The 22,201-nt window shown below is 38.0% G+C and overlaps 1 long non-coding RNA gene across 1 annotated transcript; it reads left to right on the top strand.

Moving 5' to 3' along the window:
- Positions 1 to 19,825: 19,825 nt before the first annotated feature.
- On the top strand, positions 19,826 to 21,612 carry LOC138365199 (uncharacterized). Its single transcript, XR_011228763.1, has 2 exons — positions 19,826 to 21,278; positions 21,393 to 21,612. It is a non-coding gene; the product is annotated as an uncharacterized lncRNA (long non-coding RNA).
- Positions 21,613 to 22,201: the final 589 nt, after the last annotated feature.

Here is a 22,201-nt window from a genome sequence, read left to right as displayed (position 1 = left end):
GTTTGAGTTTAAACTGTTAGTAGATAGTGGTATGGGAATTGATATGGAGAAAGGAAGTAATAAAAGTACGTGTTTGTGGGGAAATCAAATTGGCAAAATGATCAGGGAAAAGAGAAGGTATTCAAAATATCAATACACTTAGGGTATATTACACTAACAGTAGAAGTCTAAGAAACTAAATAAACGATTAAATGCTCTTGTGTGCACAGAAAAAATACAGAAGTAACGTGAAGGGTCGATGAAAATTAACTCCGATCTCTTAGCTATAACTAGTATCTTTGGGACGTTGAATTCCCTGGCGGATATAATCCCGACACTGTGTGTGTGTGTGTGTGTGTGTGTGTGTGTGTGTGTGTGTGTGTGTGTGTGTGTGTTAAGCTATGTTGAGCATAAAAGGTTGAGAGGGTAGTGTTCAAATATAAATATATGTTTTTGAGAAAGAGGACTTATGATACACACACCCGTAGTAATCAATAAGCGGTACGTTTGAGTTGAGATGCCTCTCTAATATTTTCAATGTGTAAATAATGTGATGTTGATAGTTAAGTGGCAGAAACGGCTGGTGAGGATGAGATACAAAATGAATAGTGATGTTGATGTGGCTATTGATACAGCCCCCACGTGCAGGTGGGGCTGTTTATTTACCACTAGAACCCCACATGCCAGTTCTAGTGAAGCCTGCTCTACTGATAACACTGCACAATTTGTTCAGGTTTTTACTGGACCACCAGGCTTGACTGTCCCAGCACCAACCACTCCTCTGGGATTTATTGTTATTTATTATAAGAGATTTACAGACGTATTTGGCATATGAAAGAAATTTGTATTCATCACAAAGCATTTTCAATGCTACTAACCTACTAAAGAATGAGTGGGTAGTGAATGTAAATGTGCTTGCCAGATATTTGCAACTGACGAAGTTGATGGGAATTATGAAGGTGCCATTGATGTCAATGTTCTGGCAAACGGGTTAAAAGTGGAATGTAGCTTCTTTCAGTTTGTGTATGACTTCAAAGCAATATGTAACGATTGATAAGTATTTTCATACTCTACAATAATGCCATTCCCGAAGACAGTACAGACACTCATTAAAGTTAGAACATTAATGATATATCTAACAATCAAACCTTGCTACATTACTCAAACATCTGTCTGGATGAAGACACAATGACATAGTGGAGCCGTCTGTCTTCCAAAGATATTAATCAAAGTAAACCTGATAATTATGGAGTAAAGCTGTACATGTTAGCTGAATCAGACTGGTTACATCTTTGATTTTAAAGTATATGCTGGAATTGAGAAGACAATTTAAAGGGTTAAGAGTTTGATTGTACCACTGAAGAGCAAAGGTTACCATTTACATATGGATAACTGTTATAACTCGCTTCAACTTGGGGAACAGCTGCTTAAACAGGGTGTATACACCTGAGGTACTCTCAGATTACCGCATAGTGTACCCAAAGATCTTCAGCTAGAAGCAAAGAGGAAACGGAGTATTAATGAGAGAATCCATAGGAGCCGCGATGAGGGTTCGAACCCTCATCAAGGCAGTGGGTGTTCCCCCACACACGCCCTAGTCAACTAGACCATGACATTGTATAAGGGTTGCAACCTGGAGTTCTACTGAACATACAAGGATTTCCTGAGGCTTCTACTGAATCTGGGCCAGGAGTTCCACACAATCCCCTCCCCCCATGCACTCTGGCTCTGTCATCCAGGAATGTTGTCCCTCTGACTCTCCTCCTTTAATACAGAGTAATCACACTAACGTGACTGCATCAGTGACAAAATCCGTAGGAGCTGTGATGAGGGTTCGAACCAGGGCGTGTGCGCGGGAACACCACTGCATAGGTTCGAACCCTCATCACGGCTCCTACGGATTTTCTTACTGATGCAGTAACGTTAGTGTGATTACTGTGTAGAATATCATGTTGAGGGTCCTTTCAACTGGTACATTAATGAAAACTGTCACGGCCAAGGAAAGCAAAGATCTTGTGAGGTTTTATTTTAAGAACGATGAATTAGTTGCTAGATTCAAAAGTGACCGTGGTTGGGAGGCATAGAGATTATTTGGTTCAATATCTCTGCGAGTTTATAAGTTGTCTTGGGGATCTGCGAAATTATAGGCCTAAAGGGTTATCCAGGCTTGTAGGTCTTCACATTAACATTTGCCAAAAAAGTAACGCGATTCAAAATAAACTTACTTTGTAATTTGTAGCCTTCACTCACTGTGTTCACTGCATCAAACATTTTCCAGCAAACATTTTCATGTTTTTAAAACATCCTAAAAACGACATTTCATTGTTTTCAGCACGTTTATAATTACGTTTAGAAAAGGTTTTTTGAGAACTTTTATATACAACCTTAGAACGTAAATAATTAACATTTCTAAAAACTTTTTTATAATCTTTTAATTACCTACATTAAAACGTTTAGGGTAAATTAGGGTATAATAATTTTTTAATTCATATCTGAAATAGAAAGGGAGAGAAAGAAAGAAGACATATCTGAGAAAGAAATGGACATCCTATATATGTATGTGTAAATTACAAATAAATAGGGTACAAAAAGAGAATTAAAATATTATATTTATTTAATTAAGAATGAGTAATACAACAAAATATATGTTAATAGCTCGAAATATATAGACTATATCTATAACAGAATATAAAAGTAAAAATTTAAAAATCTATAAAAATCTATATATGCAATATGTGAACACAATAGATTTTGTGATCAAGCAGCCTGTGATTCATGTCATGCTGAGATCAGTCTGACGTAATAAGCAGTTATTGTTACTTAAAACTAAAACAAGTAAAATTTTCCGAGTATACATATAACACTATAGTTTTTCTATGACTAATAATAAAAATCTATTAATCAAAAGTTTAGGACTAATTAACTAAAAATAAAAATCTACAAGTGAATGTAAACAGTCAAGTATAATATTCATGTAGAAAGAGAAAGAAAAAGAGAGAGAGAAGGAAAGAAAGAGAAAGAAAGGGAGAAAGAGAGAGAGAAAGAAAAGAAAAAAGTCATGTATAATATTCATATTAGCACCATGCAATATAACTTAGATTAAGTAAAAATCTCAGACATTTTTAAATCAAATGAAATATGAGAGCCAGAGAGAGAGAGAGCGAGAGCCAGAGAGAGAGCGAGAGCCAGAGAGAGAGCGAGAGCCAGAGAGAGAGAGAGCGAGAGCCAGAGAGAGAGAGAGACAGAGCCAGAGAGAGAGAGCCACAGAGAGAGAGAGAGCCAGAGAGAGAGAGCCAGAGAGAGAGCCAGAGAGCGAGAGCCAGAGAGAGCGAGAGCCAGAGAGAGCGAGAGAGCCAGAGAAAGAGAGGGGGAGAGAGAGGGCCAGAGCCAGAGAGAGAGCCAGAGAGAAAGAGAGAGCCAGAGAGAGAGAGAGACAGAGCCAGAGACAGAGCCAGAGAGAGAGCCAGAGAGAGCATGAGCCAGAGCCAGAGAGAGAGTGAGTCAGAGCTAGAGTCAGAGCCAGAGAGAGAGACAGAGAGAGAGAGAGAGAGCCAGAGAGCGAGAGCCAGAGAGAGCCAGAGAGAGCGAGAGCCAGAGAGAGCGAGAGAGCCAGAGAAAGAGAGAAAGAGAGGGGGAGAGAGAGAGAGAGGGCCAGAGCCAGAGAGAGAGAGCCAGAGCCAGAGAGAGAGAGAGCCAGAGAGAAAGAGAGAGCCAGAGAGAGAGAGCAAGAGAGCCAGAGAGAGAGAGCAAGAGAGCCAGAGAGAGAGAGCAAGAGAGCCAGAGAGAGAGCAAGAGAGCCAGAGAGAGAGCAAGAGAGCCAGAGAGAGAGCAAGAGAGAGAGAGCCAGAGAGAGAGAGAGCGAGAGAGAGAGCCAGAGAGAGAGAGCAAGAGAGCCAGAAAGAGAAAGAAAGAGAGAGAGAGAGAGAGAGAGAGAGAGAAAAAGAGAGACAGAGACAGAAAGACACACACAACAAAAGAGGAGACAGAACAAAATTAAGGCAAGGAGAGAGAAGACAGAACAGAAACAACAGAGAGAGGAGAGAAATGAGAAATCATTGAAGAGAAGGGGAAGAGAAACACATGATAAGAAAAAAATACAAGAAAAATATACAAGATAAAAATGACATAAATGAATACCACAAATATAAAAAGTAAAGGAAGAGAGCAGCTAGAAGAGACAGGAAACGAGAGGTGTTAGAAGAGAGGAGGAAAGGAGAGATTAAAAGTTAAGAAAAACAGGAGAGAAACGTAAAAGAAATAAAAAAAAAGGGACATTTGTGAGGAGAGAAAATAAAGAGACCAGAGAAGACCATATATCAAGAGTGTGAGGATAAAGACTTATATATTTTCTTAGTAGACATCCTCTGGCTCTTGTTGCCCCTCTTGTATACGAATTGTACTTGCAAGCTTTCCCTGAAAAGATATTAACAAAATTAATATTTAATTATTTATTTATATAAATTACACACACACAAACTTTATATATTATATATATATATATATATATATATATATATTATATATATATATATATATATATATATATATATATATATATATATATATATATATATATATATATTATATATATATATATATAATTTCGTAAGCCTCACCCTGTAAACATTCATGTTTCTACATGTTAAACAAGCTACGAGGATGAGGGAAGGGGATGTTCCCTCCATGCTGGATATTATATTTACCAGGAAAGAGAAAGATATATTTATCATTCAGTACCTCCCTCCTTTGGTACCTCCCTTTTCCTCCTTTCAGTACCTCCCTCCTTTTACCCAAGTGACATGGTCACTTGGGTAAAAGTGACCATGTCTTTTTGGGAATAAAGTATGCAATGCATTATAATCTGGAAGAAAATGAGCTTGAAGCAGTTGAAAAACCTGACTTGTGGAGAGGTCATTATGGGGAACTCAGATATTTCCTTAAGGAATTTGACAAACACTTGCTGTTAGTACATGAAGTAAATGAGATGTATGTCAAGTTTTGTGAAATATATGATAATGGCACAACAAAATTTATACTAAAGCAGAGATGCAGAACTAGGAAAAAGGGAAAAATTGCCCAAACATACAAGCAATACAAAGATGCGAGAAACAACATTAGCAGTAAGGAGAGGGGCAGAAAGACTATGACTTTCGGTCATATTCAACAACACAAATATACATACACACACACACATTATTGGAAAAAATTGGAATTGGAATATTGGAAAAAATAATTAAAACTAAATGGGTAGAACACCTGGAGAGAAATGATATAATTTCAGACAGACAGTATGGTTTTCGATTTGGAAGATCCTGTGTATCGAATTTACTCAGTTTCTATGATCGAGCAACAGATATATTACAGGAAAGAGATGGTTGGGTTGACTGCATCTATCTGGACCTAAAAAAGGCATTCGACAGAGTTCCACATAGAGGTTGTTCTGGAAACTGGAAAATATTGGAGGGGTGACAGGTAAGCTTCTAACATGGATGAAAAATTTTCTGACTGATAGAAAAATGAGGGCAGTAATCAGAGGCAATGTATCGGACTGGAGAAATGTCACAAGTGGAGTACCACAGGGTTCAGTTCTTGCACCAGTGATGTTTATTGTCTACATAAATGATCTACCAGTTGGTATACAGAATTACATGAATATGTTTGCTGATGATGCTAAGATAATAGGAAGGATAAGAAATTTAGATGATTGTCATGCCCTTCAAGAAAACCTGGATAAAATAAGTATATGGGGCACCACTTGGCAAATGGAATTTAATGTTAATAAATGCCATGTTATGGAATGTGGAACAGGAGAACATAGACCCCACACAACCTATACATTATGTGAGAAATCTTTAAAGAATTCTGATAAAGAAAGAGATCTAGGGGTGGTTCTAGATAGAAAACTATCACCTGAGAACCACATAAAGAATATTGTGCGAGGAGCCTATGCTACGCTTTCTAACTTTAGAATTGCGTTTAAATACATGGATGGTGATATACTAAAGAAATTGTTCATGACTTTTGTTACGCCAAAGCTAGAATATGCAGCTGTTGTGTGGTGCCCAACAACAGAAGTTGGCCCATATCTTAAGAAGCACATCAACAAACTGGAAAAGGTGCAAAGACATGCTACTAAGTGGCTCCCAGAACTGAAGGGCAAGAGCTACGAGGAGAGGTTAGAGGCATTAAATATGCCAAAACTAAAAGACAGAAGAAAGAGGTGATATGATCACTACATACAAAATAGTATCAGGAATTGATAAAATCGACAGCGAAGATTTCCTGAGACCTGGAACTTCAAGAACAGGAGGTCATAGATTGAAACTAGCTTAACACAGATGCTAAAGAAATATAAGAAAATTCACTTTCGCAAATAGCGTGGTAGACGGCTGGAACAAGTTAGGTGAGAAGGTGGTGGAGGCCAAGACTGTCAGTAGTTTCAAAGCGTTATATGACAAAGAGTGCTGGGAAGACGGTCTTATCCTGTAACTACACTTAGGTATTTACACACACACACATATATATATATATATATATATATATATATATATATATATATATATATATATATATATATATATATATATATAACTGAAAACTCACACCCCAGAAGTGACTCGAACCCATACTCCCAGAAGCAACGCAACTGGTATGTACAAGACGCCTTAATCCACTTGACCATCACGACCGGACATAATGAGGTGATAGCCGAGGCTATATGAACCACCCCACCGCCGGCACTCGGATAGTTATCTTGGGCATAGCATTTTACCAAATCACCTCATTCTTTGGGGCACACGTGAGGAACACAAATGCGAACAAGCCTGAATGGTCCCCAGGACATATGCAACTGAAAACTCACACCCCAGAAGTGACTCGAACCCATACTCCCAGAAGCAACGCAACTGGTATGTACAAGACGCCTTAATCCACTTGACCATCACGACCGGACATAATGAGGTGATAGCCGAGGCTATATGAACCACCCCACCGCCGGCACTCGGATAGTTATCTTGGGCATAGGAGGTGATTTGGTAAAATGCTATGCCCAAGATAACTATCCGAGTGCCGGCGGTGGGGTGGTTCATATAGCCTCGGCTATCACCTCATTATGTCCGGTCGTGATGGTCAAGTGGATTAAGGCGTCTTGTACATACCAGTTGCGTTGCTTCTGGGAGTATGGGTTCGAGTCACTTCTGGGGTGTGAGTTTTCAGTTGCATATGTCCTGGGGACCATTCAGGCTTGTTCGCATTTGTGTTCCTCACGTGTGCCCCAAAGAATGAGGTGATTTGGTAAAATGCTATGCCCAAGATAACTATCCGAGTGCCGGCGGTGGGGTGGTTCATATAGCCTCGGCTATCACCTCATTATGTCCGGTCGTGATGGTCAAGTGGATTAAGGCGTCTTGTACATACCAGTTGCATTGCTTCTGGGAGTATGGGTTCGAGTCACTTCTGGGGTGTGAGTTTTCAGTTGCATATGTCCTGGGGACCATTCAGGCTTGTTCACATTTGTGTTCCTCACGTGTGCCCCAAAGAATGAGGTGATTTGGTAAAATGCTATGCCCAAGATAACTATCCGAGTGCCGGCGGTGGGGTGGTTCATATAGCCTCGGCTATCACCTCATTATGTCCGGTCGTGATGGTCAAGTGGATTAAGGCGTCTTGTACATACCAGTTGCGTTGCTTCTGGGAGTATGGGTTCGAGTCACTTCTGGGGTGTGAGTTTTCAGTTGCATATGTCCTGGGGACCATTCAGGCTTGTTCGCATATATATATATATATATATATATATATATATATATATATATATATATATATATATATAATATATATATATATATTATATATATATATAAATATATATATATATATATATATATATATAAATATATATATATATATATATTATATATATATATATATATATATAAATATATATATATATATATATATATATATATGTCGTACCTAGTAGCCAGAACTCACTTTTTGGCCTACTATTCAAGGCCCGATTTGCCTAATAAGCCAAGTTTTCCTGAATTTATATATTTTCTCTAATTTTTTTCTTATGAAATGATAAAGCTACCCATTTCATTATGTATGAGATCAATTTTTTGTTATTGGAGTTCAAATTAACGTAGATATATGACCAAACCTAACCAACCCTACCTAACCTAACCTAACCTATCTTTATAGGTTAGGTTTGGTTAGGTAGCCAAAAAAGTTAGGTTAGGTTAGGTTAGGTAGGTTAGGTAGTCGAAAAACAATTAATTCATGAAAACTTGGCTTATTAGGCAAATCGGGCCTTGCATAGTAGGCTGAGAAGTGCGTTCTGGCTATTAGGTACGACATATATATATATATATATATATATATATATATATATATATATATATATATATATGTCGTACCTAGTAGCCAGAATGCACTTTTCAGCCTACTATGCAAGGCCCGATTTGCCTAATAAGCCAAGTTTTCATTAATTAATATATTTTTTCTATTTTTTTTCTTATGAAATGATAAAGCTATCCATTTCATTATGTATGAGGTCAATTCTTTTTTTATTGGAGTTAAAATTAATATAGATATATGACCGAACCTAACCAACCCTACCTAAACTATCTTTATAGGTTAGGTTAGGTAGCTGAAAATGTTAGGTTAGGTAGTCGAAAAAACATTAATTCATGAAAACTTGGCTTATTAGGCAAATCGGGCCTTGTATAGTAGGCTGAGATGTGCGTTCTGGCTACTAGGTACGACACACACACACACACACACACACATTATATATATATATATATATATATATATATATATATATATATATATATATATATATATATATATATATATATATATATATATATATATATATATATGTCGTACCTAGTAGCCAGAACTCACTTCTCAGCCTACTATGCAAGGCCCGATTTGCCTAATAAGCCAAGTTTTCATGAATTAATTGTTTTTCGACTACCTAACCTACCTAACCTAACCTAACCTAACTTTCTCTACTACCTAACCTAACCTAACCTATAAAGATAGGTTAGGTTAGGTTAGGTAGGGTTGGTTAGGTTCGGTCATATATCTACGTTAATTTTAACTCCAATAAAAAAACATTGACCTCATACATAATGAAATGGGTAGCTTTATCATTTCATAAGAAAAAAATTATAGAAAATATATTAATTCAGAAAAACTTGGCTTATTAGGCAAATTTGGCCTTGCATAGTAGGCTGAGAAGTGCGTTCTGGCTACTAGGTACGACATATATATATATATATATATATATATATATATATATATATATATATATATATATATATATATATCGGACAATTAGGAAAAAAAAAAATAAAAATTTAAATTATTTTACCTTGTACCTAGATCCACCAGGCCTGTTTGGTCTATGTTTCAGTACTTGAGAAATCTGGAAGGTCACATCCTCCTCCTCAACTTGTGGATGTGCGTTGATAGATGATTCTGTAAAATTAAGTTATTTATATAATAATAAATTCAGTATAACAATAATATTCTGTAAAACTAAAAGTAATTTATACATCAATCAGATAAAACTCTCCAGAGATGGTGATACACAACATATAAAGGACAAGCTTCAGAACAAAATATGCATTTAGGAATAAGGTTTTGTACATGTAGGTAGCACATGAGAAAATAAGTGGAAGGTGATCAAGTTTATATTAACATGTTAATGGCTTTGTTAAGGCTTTGCAAGAATGAAAAAATATTAATAATATAATATCACCTACCAATTAATTGTACATCATTTATAAGTCAATTATTTGCATTATTATTATTCAATACTAATGATATAAAAATGCATTTTGTAATCTACTATTTATGCAAGTATTAAGCACAGGATCATGAAATAAACTGCACAATACTGTAATGGATAAACCAATTAAGTTTACATTTTCCTATAGCTAAGTCAGTCAGTTCTATTAGCAGCAGAGAACAATTATGCCCAACCTCTATTAAATGAAACAATCTTAAGAGCACGTGATAGAAATATAATCATTTATGCTTGGGAAAATATTATGGAATGGTTCCGAATATGAAAAATATTAAGTTTTTTGGTTAAAGTTTTTAATTTAAAATTTAAATTTTTAAGTGAATTTTAAACTTTAAAAAAATTATTTAATTTTTTGGTTACTTACTTAAAATAACATTATATAGTTCTTATTTTTGTAGAAATGCCAATTTCTTCTTTTGCCCTTCCAGACTGTATAGTGACCACAGGCCGTTTGTTCATATCTTCATTATTCTTCGAACCATGGTTGCACAATCAGACCCACGTACACTTGTTAAAAGCATCTTATCTTGAGATGATTTCGGGGCTTTAGTGTCCCCGCGGCCCGGTCCTCGACCAGGCCTCCACCCCCAGGAAGCAGCCCGTGACAGCTGACTAACACCCAGGTATCTATTTTACTGCTAGGTAACAGGGGCATAGGGTGAAAGAAACTCTGCCCATTGTTTCTCGCCGGCGCCCGGGATCGAACCCGGGACCACAGGATCACAAGTCCAGCGTGCTGTCCGCTCGGCCGACCGGCTCCCGGCATCACCTAAAAGCAACAACAAAAATGTAGTACACTGACGAATTTTGAATATATATATATATATATATATATATATATATATATATATATATATATATATATATATATATATATATATATATATATATGTATGCCATATACATATATTTTCTATGTTGTATGCTACAACTTGGCTGATAATAAAGCCATTCACAACTGCAGGCCTAATAAAAAAAGGAGGTGGCATAGCAATATCTTACAAAGATACCTTCATCTGCAATAGTGTCATTAGTAATAGAGACGACTATTGTGAAAATACCTTTGCAAAGTTCTCCAGTAAATCCCTTAAATCCTCCTTGAACAAGAGGGTTTTTACTTGATCGAACCATATTCTTAACCTGCTGCAGGTAATTTTCAAATGGAAATGCTGAACATCTGTCCAAACTACCAAACTCTTTGGCATCAGAGGATATGTGTGTTAGGCAGTGTACATTGTACACTAAAAAATCCTTACCATACAGCTCACGAGCCTTTAACACAAAGTACAGCAAAAGATCATGTGCATATTGGCTGTAATTTAACTGAATCAATTTAGGTGATACAAGAATAGAAATGGCTACACTCAGAGTCAGGAAATGGTCATACAATTCTTTGGATAAGATTCCCTTCAGTACAATCTTACCGGTGTAGAGAAGGAGTTGCCTGTATTCAGTCGCTTTCCATCTATCAACCTCTGAAAGACTTCGAGGTTTACCTGTTCTTTTAGGCGTCGCTTTTTGGCCCGTGACATACGCTGCCATCTTGTGTGGTATTCTCTTCTTCTTTCTATAATGTGTGCATACATTCTGAAGGAGAAAGGCCAAGTGCTACATTACCAATTACTATTACAAGATTATTAGTAAAGTATTGTACTGCAAAAAGCAAATAAAATGGGGTAAACTAAACTTTGAAAACAAATAATAATTAAAACAGGTAAATTAGTAAAATAACAAAGGCTTAAGCAGACATGACTCTGCTTAAGCCATGTAAAGCAGACAGATAAGATGGCAATATATAAGGGGAAAAAATTAAAAAGCTAGGATATAAAACTAATTGAGATCAAAAGCATAAATTACTAAAGTAGGGGAAAAAATAACAAATGGCTTCATAAAAAAATTATCCAATTGCCAACAGCAACTTGGTAGTACGAGTCTAAGTCTAAGAAACAAAAAAAATTTAAATGCTGTTATCTGCAATGAAACAATACATACTATTGCACGTACCGAAACATTGATGAATGTAAAAAATAGAGAACTATTTGCTGAATGTCCCATAAATGGATTTAAACTATTTTACACAAAGAGGGGGGAGAAGCCATGTATGTTAGGGAATATTTGAAATGTAGTCTCGAAAAGTACACAACTGTGATAGGAAAATTAGGTCACATGGAGGAGTGGGTCTGTATACTGTGGAAGACCTTGTATGCTCGGAGCTCCTTAACATTACAAATGAGGTGGTAGAGGTATTGGGATTAAAAATAGAGAAAATAAATTTAGTGATTATTCTAATATACAAACCGCCAGATGCAACGGCCGAGGAATTCACAGAACAGATAAACAAAATGGAGAACTCGATACCTCATATTATCTTCCTAGGTGACTTCAACTTGCCTAGTCTAAGATGGAGAATAGCAAACAATATTATTATACCAGGAAATTTATCGAGACCTACCCACTCAGCTTCCTGGCAATACGTTAGTAATGAATAAATATGATATATTTACTCATTATAATGTTGGTGCTGAATGTACAACACGAAAAAACATAATTTTAATCTGAAAAAGGATCTTTTTATAAAGAAATTAGACGAAAATAAAGAGCTGGTGACGCCAAATCAAGTCGACGATCCAAGCGTCGGTTAGGTTAAGTTAGGTCAACCTAACCTATTATATTTATTCATTACTAACGTATTGCCAGGAAGCTTTGTGAAGCTTGTGTAGCTTGTGGTAGCTTGTGGTAATTAGACGGACCCTCATTTTAACAGAAACTTGGCTAAGTAAAGACTATACCCAACTCTACAACTTAGCTGGTTATAAAGGCATTCATAATTGCAGGCCTAGTAAAAAAGGAGGTGTTATACCAAAACAGATGCAGAACTAGGAAACAGGATTTCTTCAACAGAAATTTTGAAATTGTTCACAATTTTTGTTACACCAAAGTTGGAGTATGCAGCAGTTGTATGGTGCCCATATCTTAGAAAGCATATCAACAAACTGGAAACGGTGCAGAGACATGCCACTAAGTGGCATTAACTAAATGCCATTAAATATGCCAAATATACTACATAAATATACATACTACACATGCACAATAATTGTCCTGGGACCTCTGATATTCATAATACAATATATATATATATATGTATATATAGGGCCATCAACACACCTCCAGCTAGGGCCACCAACACACCTCCAGGGCCATCAACACGCCTCCAGGGCCATCAACACAACACCACCATCAACACACCTCCAGCCAGGGCCACCAACACACCTCCAGCCAGGGCCACCAACACACCTCCAGCCAGGGCCATCAACACACCTCCAGCCAGGGCCACCAACACACCTCCAGCCAGGGCCACCAACACACCTCCAGCCAGGGCCACCAACACACCTCCAGCCAGGGCCATCAACACGCCTCCAGGGCCATCAACACAACACCACCACCAACACACCTCCAGCCAGGGCCACCAACACACCTCCAGCCAGGGCCACCAACACACCTCCAGCCAGGGCCACCAACACACCTCCAGCCAGGGCCACCAACACACCTCCAGCCAGGGCCACCAACACACCTCCAGCCAGGGCCACCAACACACCTCCAGCCAGGGCCACCAACACACCTCCAGCCAGGGCCACCAACACACCTCCAGCCAGGGCCACCAACACACCTCCAGCCAGGGCCACCAACACACCTCCAGCCAGGGCCACCAACACACCTCCAGCCAGGGCCACCAACACACCTCCAGCCAGGGCCACCAACACACCTCCAGCCAGGGCCACCAACACACCTCCAGCCAGGGCCACCAACACACCTCCAGCCAGGGCCACCAACACACCTCCAGCCAGGGCCACCAACACACCTCCAGCCAGGGCCACCAACACACCTCCAGCCAGGGCCACCAACACACCTCCAGCCAGGGCCACCAACACGCCTCCAGCCAGGGCCACCAACACGCCTCCAGCCAGGGCCACCAACACGCCTCCAGCCAGGGCCGCCAACACACCTCCAGCCAGGGCCACCAACACACCTCCAGCCAGGGCCACCAACACACCTCCAGCCAGGGCCGCCAACACACCTCCAGCCAGGGCCACCAACACACCTCCAGCCAGGGCCACCAACACACCTCCAGCCAGGGCCACCAACACACCTCCAGCCAGGGCCACCAACACACCTCCAGCCAGGGCCGCCAACACACCTCCAGCCAGGGCCACCAACACACCTCCAGCCAGGGCCACCAACACACCTCCAGCCAGGGCCGCCAACACACCTCCAGCCAGGGCCACCAACACACCTCCAGCCAGGGTCGCCAACACACCTCCAGCCAGGGCCACCAACACACCTCCAGCCAGGGCCACCAACACACCTTCAGGGCCATCAACACAACACCACCATCAACACACCTCCAGCCAGGGCCACCAACACACCTCCAGCCAGGGCCACCAACACACCTCCAGCCAGGGCCACCAACACACCTCCAGCCAGGGCCACCAACACACCTCCAGCCAGGGCCACCAACACACCTCCAGCCAGGGCCACCAACACACCTTCAGGGCCATCAACACAACACCACCATCAACACACCATCCAGCCTACCACCACAAGCTTATAAATATACTACACATGTCTAAGAGCAAATAAAAGAAAACAGTTACCTTAACTATTGAAGATGCAGCAGGATTTTGTGGATAAGCCAGCAGCAGTCCCTCTCGACACGGTTTTAAAATGGCGGCGACTACCACAACATGCAACGAGCCTAAAGAATGTCCAGCGCTAGCATTATCTAAACGCTATTATATATTATCAAGCAATACGGAAATCTAAAATAAAAAAATGATACAAATAATTGTATTAAATATTTATTTGCAATTACAATACCTCGGGAATATATTTTTGCGTTAGCAAAACATATTAAGTTCGTATTTAGTTTAACTCATTTAAATTCTTTACAAATAATAACCTGATTTTACCTGATGGCCATTAACATTAATGTTTTATGTTGATACATTTCATACCCTAATTATTTCAATTTCTTTCTTTATTATGCACCCCATACCCATCCCGTGGGCGGTGGTGTAAAGGATTACAGAGGCACATAATGGGTTCAGGAACTGAACTCTCTAGTTTGTTTAGCTAAGCAAATAACAATTTTTGACGCTAGTTACAAAATTATTAATGTTATATATACATGTACACACTCTCATACATACATGTACATATATATATATATATATACGTATACATATATACATACACATGCATATTTATAATCACCCACACAAATACACACATCAATAATCTCTGTGTCACTTATTTTATACATGTTCTTGTAGAACATTCTATTGTGAACACATTGGGCGCTGCCCAATAAACTCGCCCCTCGGGGCAAAATTATTTTTTTTTTTTAATCTTGGTGGAACATAAAATGGCCGCCTGTGTTTATGCTGTCGTCAGATGGCGCTGTGACGTCACAGATGAGGGAAGCACGTACTGCGCATTAATGCCTCGATCCCTCGTTATTTATTTATTTTATTTATTTATATATATACAAGAACGTACATTGGGGGGTTAAGAGACAACATAGAGCTTAAGTTAGAATTATAATCTTGTAAAACCACTAGCTTGCATATATAGAGTTTCGGGCAAGTCCTTAAACTAATCTTTGAGCAAATTCTTAAACAGAGTTTTAGAGAAATAATTAAATGTAAAATTGATAAAAAGTGTTTAACAGGTACATTACAGCTTTACTTTACAAGTACAGATGATTTTAAGTAGGATAATTACAGTAAAATTGTCAAAAAATTGTTTACAGGTACGATGCAAGAATTTTCGACACAAAAGCAGATCAGAACAATACACAATAATGAACAAGGAATCCTAAGTACAATTAGGAAAACATCTCAGGGTTATACATTGGATTACTGAAGCACAATATGAGGATCATTACAAATAGTAATGCAGTAGAATATGCACTCATATTCTATTATTAAGTTAATATTAAGTTCCTTCCTCATGTTAAGTATCTTTGTGGTACTAGGGACATCCAAGGATTATCTTCAAGGCTTCGTTCTGCAAGTTTTCAAGCCCTTTAAGCTTTCTTTCAGTCATCAAGGCAAGCAGAGATGCAACATAATCCACTACCTCCTTTATGAACTGGCGTTACTCTTGCGTTTTTAAGGATATCAGGGAAGGTATGACACTCAAGGGATTTGTTGAACAGCAGAGCTATAGGTGGCGCAAGGGCATGGGAGGCGCTCTTGTATACAATGGATGGGATTTCACTGATGTTCCCAGCTTTGGTTTTTAGTGAATGTATGATGGACACAACATCTGACGGGCTGACTGGTGAGAGGAGAAGAGAGTTTGGATAGCTGCCTGAGAGATATGTGTTGATATGTGTCTGACTCTGTGGGATTTTACTTGCAAGGTTAGCACCAATCGATGAAAAGAAGCTATTAAATTCATTCGCCATTTCTAAGTCAGATGACAGTGTAAGGCCATCCTTAGAGAGTGTTATCTGGTTGTGGGAGTGTTGTTTAGTTCCCAGGATGTTAGAGATGGTATTCCATGTGCTTTTCATGTTGCCTTTTGCTTCTTTGAATCTAGTCTCATAGTATGAAAGTTTTGCTTTTCTTATGATACTGGTAAGCACTGACGAGTACCTTTTAACTACTTCCATTGGAATTAGGCCACTCCTAAATTTCTTTTCGTATTCATGTTTTTTGTTGATTGATTTAATTATGCCACTTGTGAGCCACGGGTTATTTTTTCTTTTATCAGTTACTTGTTTGGTAAGGAGGGAACAGTGAGTGTTGTAGAGGCTTAGAGTTTTGTAGAGAAAGAGGTTAGTTGATGAGTTTATATCCTGTGAATTATTAAATTCAGATTCCCAGTTAATATTGTGGAGTGCATTAGAGAGATTGCCTAAAGCTGATTCACTATGTAGCCTGAATGAAAGTTTTTTGGTTTCTGGTGGTGATGTGTTAATGTTTGCTATGAGGAAAGTAGGATAGTGATGGTCAGTTGTTCTGTCATAAATTACCCCAGATGTAAGGGGAGCTGTTATATTAGTCCAAAGGTGATCCAGGGTAGTGGCAGATGTTTGAGTGACTCGGGTGGGCTTGGTGATTGTGGGGATTAGCATACAGGAGTGCATGCTGTTACGGAAATAGTCAACTTGAGGGTTGTTTTCAACATTCAATAAAGAAATTCTGGAGGGCTTCTGTGCAAGGGTTAGGATGAGCTAGCCTAAGCATTTTTATACCAATTTGACAGTTATTTTAGTAACACGATAAACAACGCTCGGAATATTAAGTTCCTTTCTCATATTAAGTATCTTTGTGGTACGAGGGCACTTAAGGATTATCCTCACGGCTTCGTTCTGCAATTTTTCAAGCCCTCCAAGCTTTCTTTCAGGATGCCTTAAAGTTAGTTTAGTTCATTTATTATGCACCCCATACCCATCTTGTGGGCAGTAGTGGAAAGGGTTGCAGAGGCACATAATGGGCTCAGGGACTGAACCCCACAATTCATTTAGCTAAGCAAGTTACAATCTTGATGAGCTAGTTACAAAATTCAGTATAAGTCGTCACATCAACAATGGGTTCGAGATCGATCACAAGTACAGTTTCTAAATTAAGCAACTGACATATGTGGAGAGCTAGTGTCACAATTGATATGTTTGTCCTGCACACCGCCCCTCATCCAGTGGGCAGCGGTGGATAGGTTACAATCACTTTGTTACTACTTACAGTTAGCAAACTGGGGATATTTGGCTAAAATTTCTGGTACCAGATAATTTTGAATGAAATATTGACACATCGTTGGTACATTGGTTATAAAATTGTCTCTGAATTCACTATCACATAGTGACGGAGGGTGTGCGAATAATTTTGTTGACAGTTAACATTTGGTCAGGTCTACATCGGCAGATAATGAGAATTCCCAGAGATACTTGTAACCGAGTCTAAGCCGAGCAGTAGTAACATCTAGAAGTCTGCTGATTTTATTGGATGAACCATAGATGTGTCGCTCCTCTTGCATAATAGTATTGAACGAAAGTTAATCTCCCCAAACAATTTCGCGTTTTGGGCAAGTTACCCCTCCACTCTCTCCATTTTTTTTTTTTGACATTCCCTGGTAGTGTGCGGAAATACTGAAAAGTGTATACTCTTTTCAACTTTGTCACCTTAATTCTCGTCCTATGTCTTTCATTTTGGTATCAATGCGTTCGCAATAGAATTCCCAACAGAACTATGTGAATATAATGTTAAAGACAGCAGCGCGCTCCACCCGCCGACAAGATGAATGTAGGCCAAGGGTACCAGAAAAAGAAAGCTGAGCGTGATAATACTGAAAAGTGTATACCCTTTTCAACTTTGTTACCTCAATTCTCATCCTAGGTTTTTCAATTTAGCATCAATGTGTTCGCAATAGAATTCTCTACAGGACTAAAGGCATATAAACTCCAAAAGCCCGGCTTACCATCCGCAACAAACAGAGAAAGCGAGAGTGTGTTACCAGGGAGCGCACAAGAGCGATAAAATGTATACACTCTTTTCATTCTGGTCACCTCAATTGTCATCCTAGGTCTTTCATTTTGGTATCAATGTGTTCGCAATAGAATTTCCAACCGGAATTTATGCATGAAATGTCAAAAACAGCAGCGTGCTCCACCCGCTGACGTGATGAAAGCACGGCGGACCATCCACACAAAACAGAGAAAGTGAGAGAAAGTAACCTGGGAGCACTCTAGTGCAATGTAATGTGAACACACTTTTCACTTTGGTTACCTCAATTCTCGTCATATGTCTTTCATTTTGGTATCAATGTGTTCGCAATTGTATCTGCTGGCATTTTACCCTTTGCTTGGATCTGAAGGGTTTTAGGCTCACCACGATGCAATCTGATAGTACCACACGTGTATATACCTATCTTCAAGCAGCAATTCACTCATTCAAACCGACTTATAATAGTTATCCATATATAAATGGTAATCTTTGTTCTACCTGTTAACCTGTCATATGAAGAAAGATTGTCAAAGCTTATATTACATTCTCTAGCAAAGCAAAGAATTAGGAGTGACATATGGTAGAGGTGCACAATGGGATGAATGGACATAACAAAGGGGACATTAATGGGGTATTAAAAGTAGCAACACAAGACAGAACTCGAAACAAAGTGTAAAAATTGGAAAAATTTAGATTTAGGAAAAAACTGCATGAGTAAATACACTGGGTTTGTACCTTAAGGTTCATGTATGCAATATTACAGAGTTCCAGTTAACTCCCATGCATGCAATTAATTTATGTTATGTTTATGTTTTTTATGTTAAAATGTTTTTGTTGATTTGTTTGTATATTTTCATAAGTAAAGCATGCTTACCGTCTTATTCCAAGTTTTATGATAACTTTACAATGTTTAAAACATAAAGTTCAATATATATTCTGGTTTTCATACAGGAATTATACGTTAATATAACATCATAATAACGTAATGATGTCGTGTAAATAACGTTATACTGACGTCATATAAATGTTATATTTATGTTATAAGAACGTAAATTGGATAGCTTTACAGAAAGTAAACAAAAAAAACTAAATGTTGACTGAAAATTATTTATTCTTAAATATAAAGCATGAAAACATTATAATACCATAGCATTTACTATTATTTTTAAATTTTTACATAAATCTTAAAAAACTGTGTCTCAAGAATAAATGTTTTTAGTTATATCCTTTGGTTTTAAGAATGTCAGATATACGTATTTATGTCAAAAGTTACAGTATTACCTTTGTGGAACCATTTAAAAACGTCCACAAACGTTCTGTGTTTGCTGGGCTAGCGCGCGGTCATGCGCAGTAGTGGGAGAACTATTTCCTTCAAAAAAAGATTTAATCAAATGGTATTATATATAAAGAAAGAATTCCAACTACATTCCTTAATTAGAAAATATGAGGAAAAATATAAATGATAAATATAGAAAAAAACAGTTATAAGAATAAAATGTTAACTACAGAAAAAAGATATGGAACCAGAACAAAAAACATTGGAACGCTTGTATGATCTTCGGGCGCCATTTTATCACCACTGGCTGTTGGGTCCAGACACGAGCAGGAAAACTTTACGCAAACTGCACCTATCATATAGAAGAAGCACCGATAATGACCGCCAAGTGCTCACATTAAGTCTTACTCTAAGAAACAACACTCAAGCCTTGTCTAACCGTCAACATTGACCTTGCACCGTGACACGCCTACTAACATCACCTCTAGTGCTATCATCCTGAGGAGAAAACTATCAGACAAACTGCCTCTGTTGTAAAGAAGATGAAAACACACCATTGTTCAGAGTGCGGGAAGGTATTCACTCGTCTTGGATATATGAAGACTCACATGTTAGTGCATTCAGGTGATAAGCCTCATGAGTGTCCAGAGTGTGGGAAGAGATTCTCTCAGGTAGGAAATATGAAGAATCACATGTTGGTGCATTCAGGTGACAAACCTCACGAGTGTCCAGAGTGTGGGAGGAGATTCACTCGTAAAGGAACAATGAAGAATCACATGTTAGTGCATTCAAGTGACAAACCTTATGAATGTCCAGTGTGTTGGAAGAGATTCGCTCGTCCTGATCATATGAAGACTCACGTGTTAATGCATTCGGGTGACAAACCTCATAAGTGTCCAGAGTGCAGCAAGGTATTCACTCGCCTTTGTGAAATGAAGATTCACATGTTAGTGCATTCAGGTGACAAACCTCATGAGTGTCCAGAGTGTGGAAAGAGATTCGCTCGGCAAGAAAAAGTAAAGTATCATATGTTAGTACATTCAGGTGACAAACCTCATTTTTGTCCAGAGTGCGGAAAGAGATTCAGTCGTATTGAAAGTATGAAGAGACACATGATGGTGCATGTGGATAAAAGACCTTTTGAATGTGCCGAGTGTGACAAAAAATTTAAAGAACGTGGAACTATAGTACGTCACATGTTAGTGCATTCAGATGATAAACTTTATTCGTGTCCAGAGTGTGGGAAGAGATTCAAACATCTTGGAAGTATGAAGAAACATAGGAAGATGCATGTGGATGAAAGACCACTTGAATGTGTTCAGTGAGGCAAAAAATCTCTCAGGTTGGAACTATAATAGAACACATGTTAATCTATTCTGGTGATAAGCCTCACGAGTGTCCAGAGTATGGGAGAAGATTCTGACATTTTAGAAGTATGAGCTCATATGTTAGTGCATTAGTAGGCAAACATTATGAGTGCTCAGAGTGTGGGAAGATTCACTCCTCTTGGAAATATGAAGATGCACAAAACGATCCATTCACATGATAAACTAAACACTGAGTGTGGGACATGATTGAGAGAATGTTGAAGTGTAATAAGACAATAATAAATTAACTTATCTCTAATATACATCTTGAAAACATAGCTTCATCATGAAAATGTTGTGCTATCACCATGTCAGTTGGATGTCCTTTAAAGGTAATTATGTATATGTATTTTGTTTGAGAAATACACTTCATAATATTCACTATGAAATACACTTTACCATGAAAAGATCTAATGGTATTTTATTATTTTGTTCTTTATTGAAAGTTGATTGCTTCTCATGATCAAGCAAGGACCAGAGAACTGTCAATATAGAAGTTAGGTGCTCCTCATAGACCAAGCAAGAACAGGAAAACTGTCACAGTACAAGATAGATGCTCTTCATAGATTATATAAGAAAAGCTGTCAGTATAGACAAACTCAAAATTGCTCAAATATTTATGTAAGTAAAGAATTTTTTTCTCCTAAAAATAAAAAATAAAACAAATTTTTTTGTTTTTCTTCATATTTATTTAAATAATAATGCAATTAGTTTTTCTCTTTAGAAATTCATTTAAAATATAATTATATAATCTTTACCTATGGTATTGACATTTTTGTTGATATTATTTAGCATTGGAGTTGGTAAAGAACATAGTGTGAGATGTACTCAGTATGAGACCTTTATATTGGTAGGAGAAATGTATTAATGTAGGAATTACCTCATTAGATTTCTATGTAAACAGATTCTTTTTTGTTTGTTTAAGCCTATTTGTGAGTTTTTACGATCTTGATTAGAAATATATATCACTTAAGAGTTCATAGTAAACTGATCGGCATTAAGAGTCAAATTTATATTTCTCTTGCCTAACTTTATCAGTTATGCAATAATTGTCTGCCAATTACATTAGTCTGCTTGACTGTCAATTATATTAGCTCACTGGCAATCGGATTAACAGTTTGTCAGTTACTGACAAACATATATATATTTCTGGTGTGATGCTCCTGGATTCTGTTACATCTATTAAGGAAGATTTTCAGATCAGTATTAGCATTTAGGAATAAGGTTTTAAAATATATATATAGCATAAGAGAAT

This window comes from Procambarus clarkii, chromosome 16, assembly GCF_040958095.1.
Source record: "Procambarus clarkii isolate CNS0578487 chromosome 16, FALCON_Pclarkii_2.0, whole genome shotgun sequence".
Classification (NCBI taxonomy): Eukaryota; Metazoa; Arthropoda; class Malacostraca; order Decapoda; family Cambaridae; genus Procambarus; species Procambarus clarkii.
The sequence above is the reverse complement of the archived record's forward strand: the minus strand, read 5'-3'. Positions and strand labels throughout refer to the sequence as shown.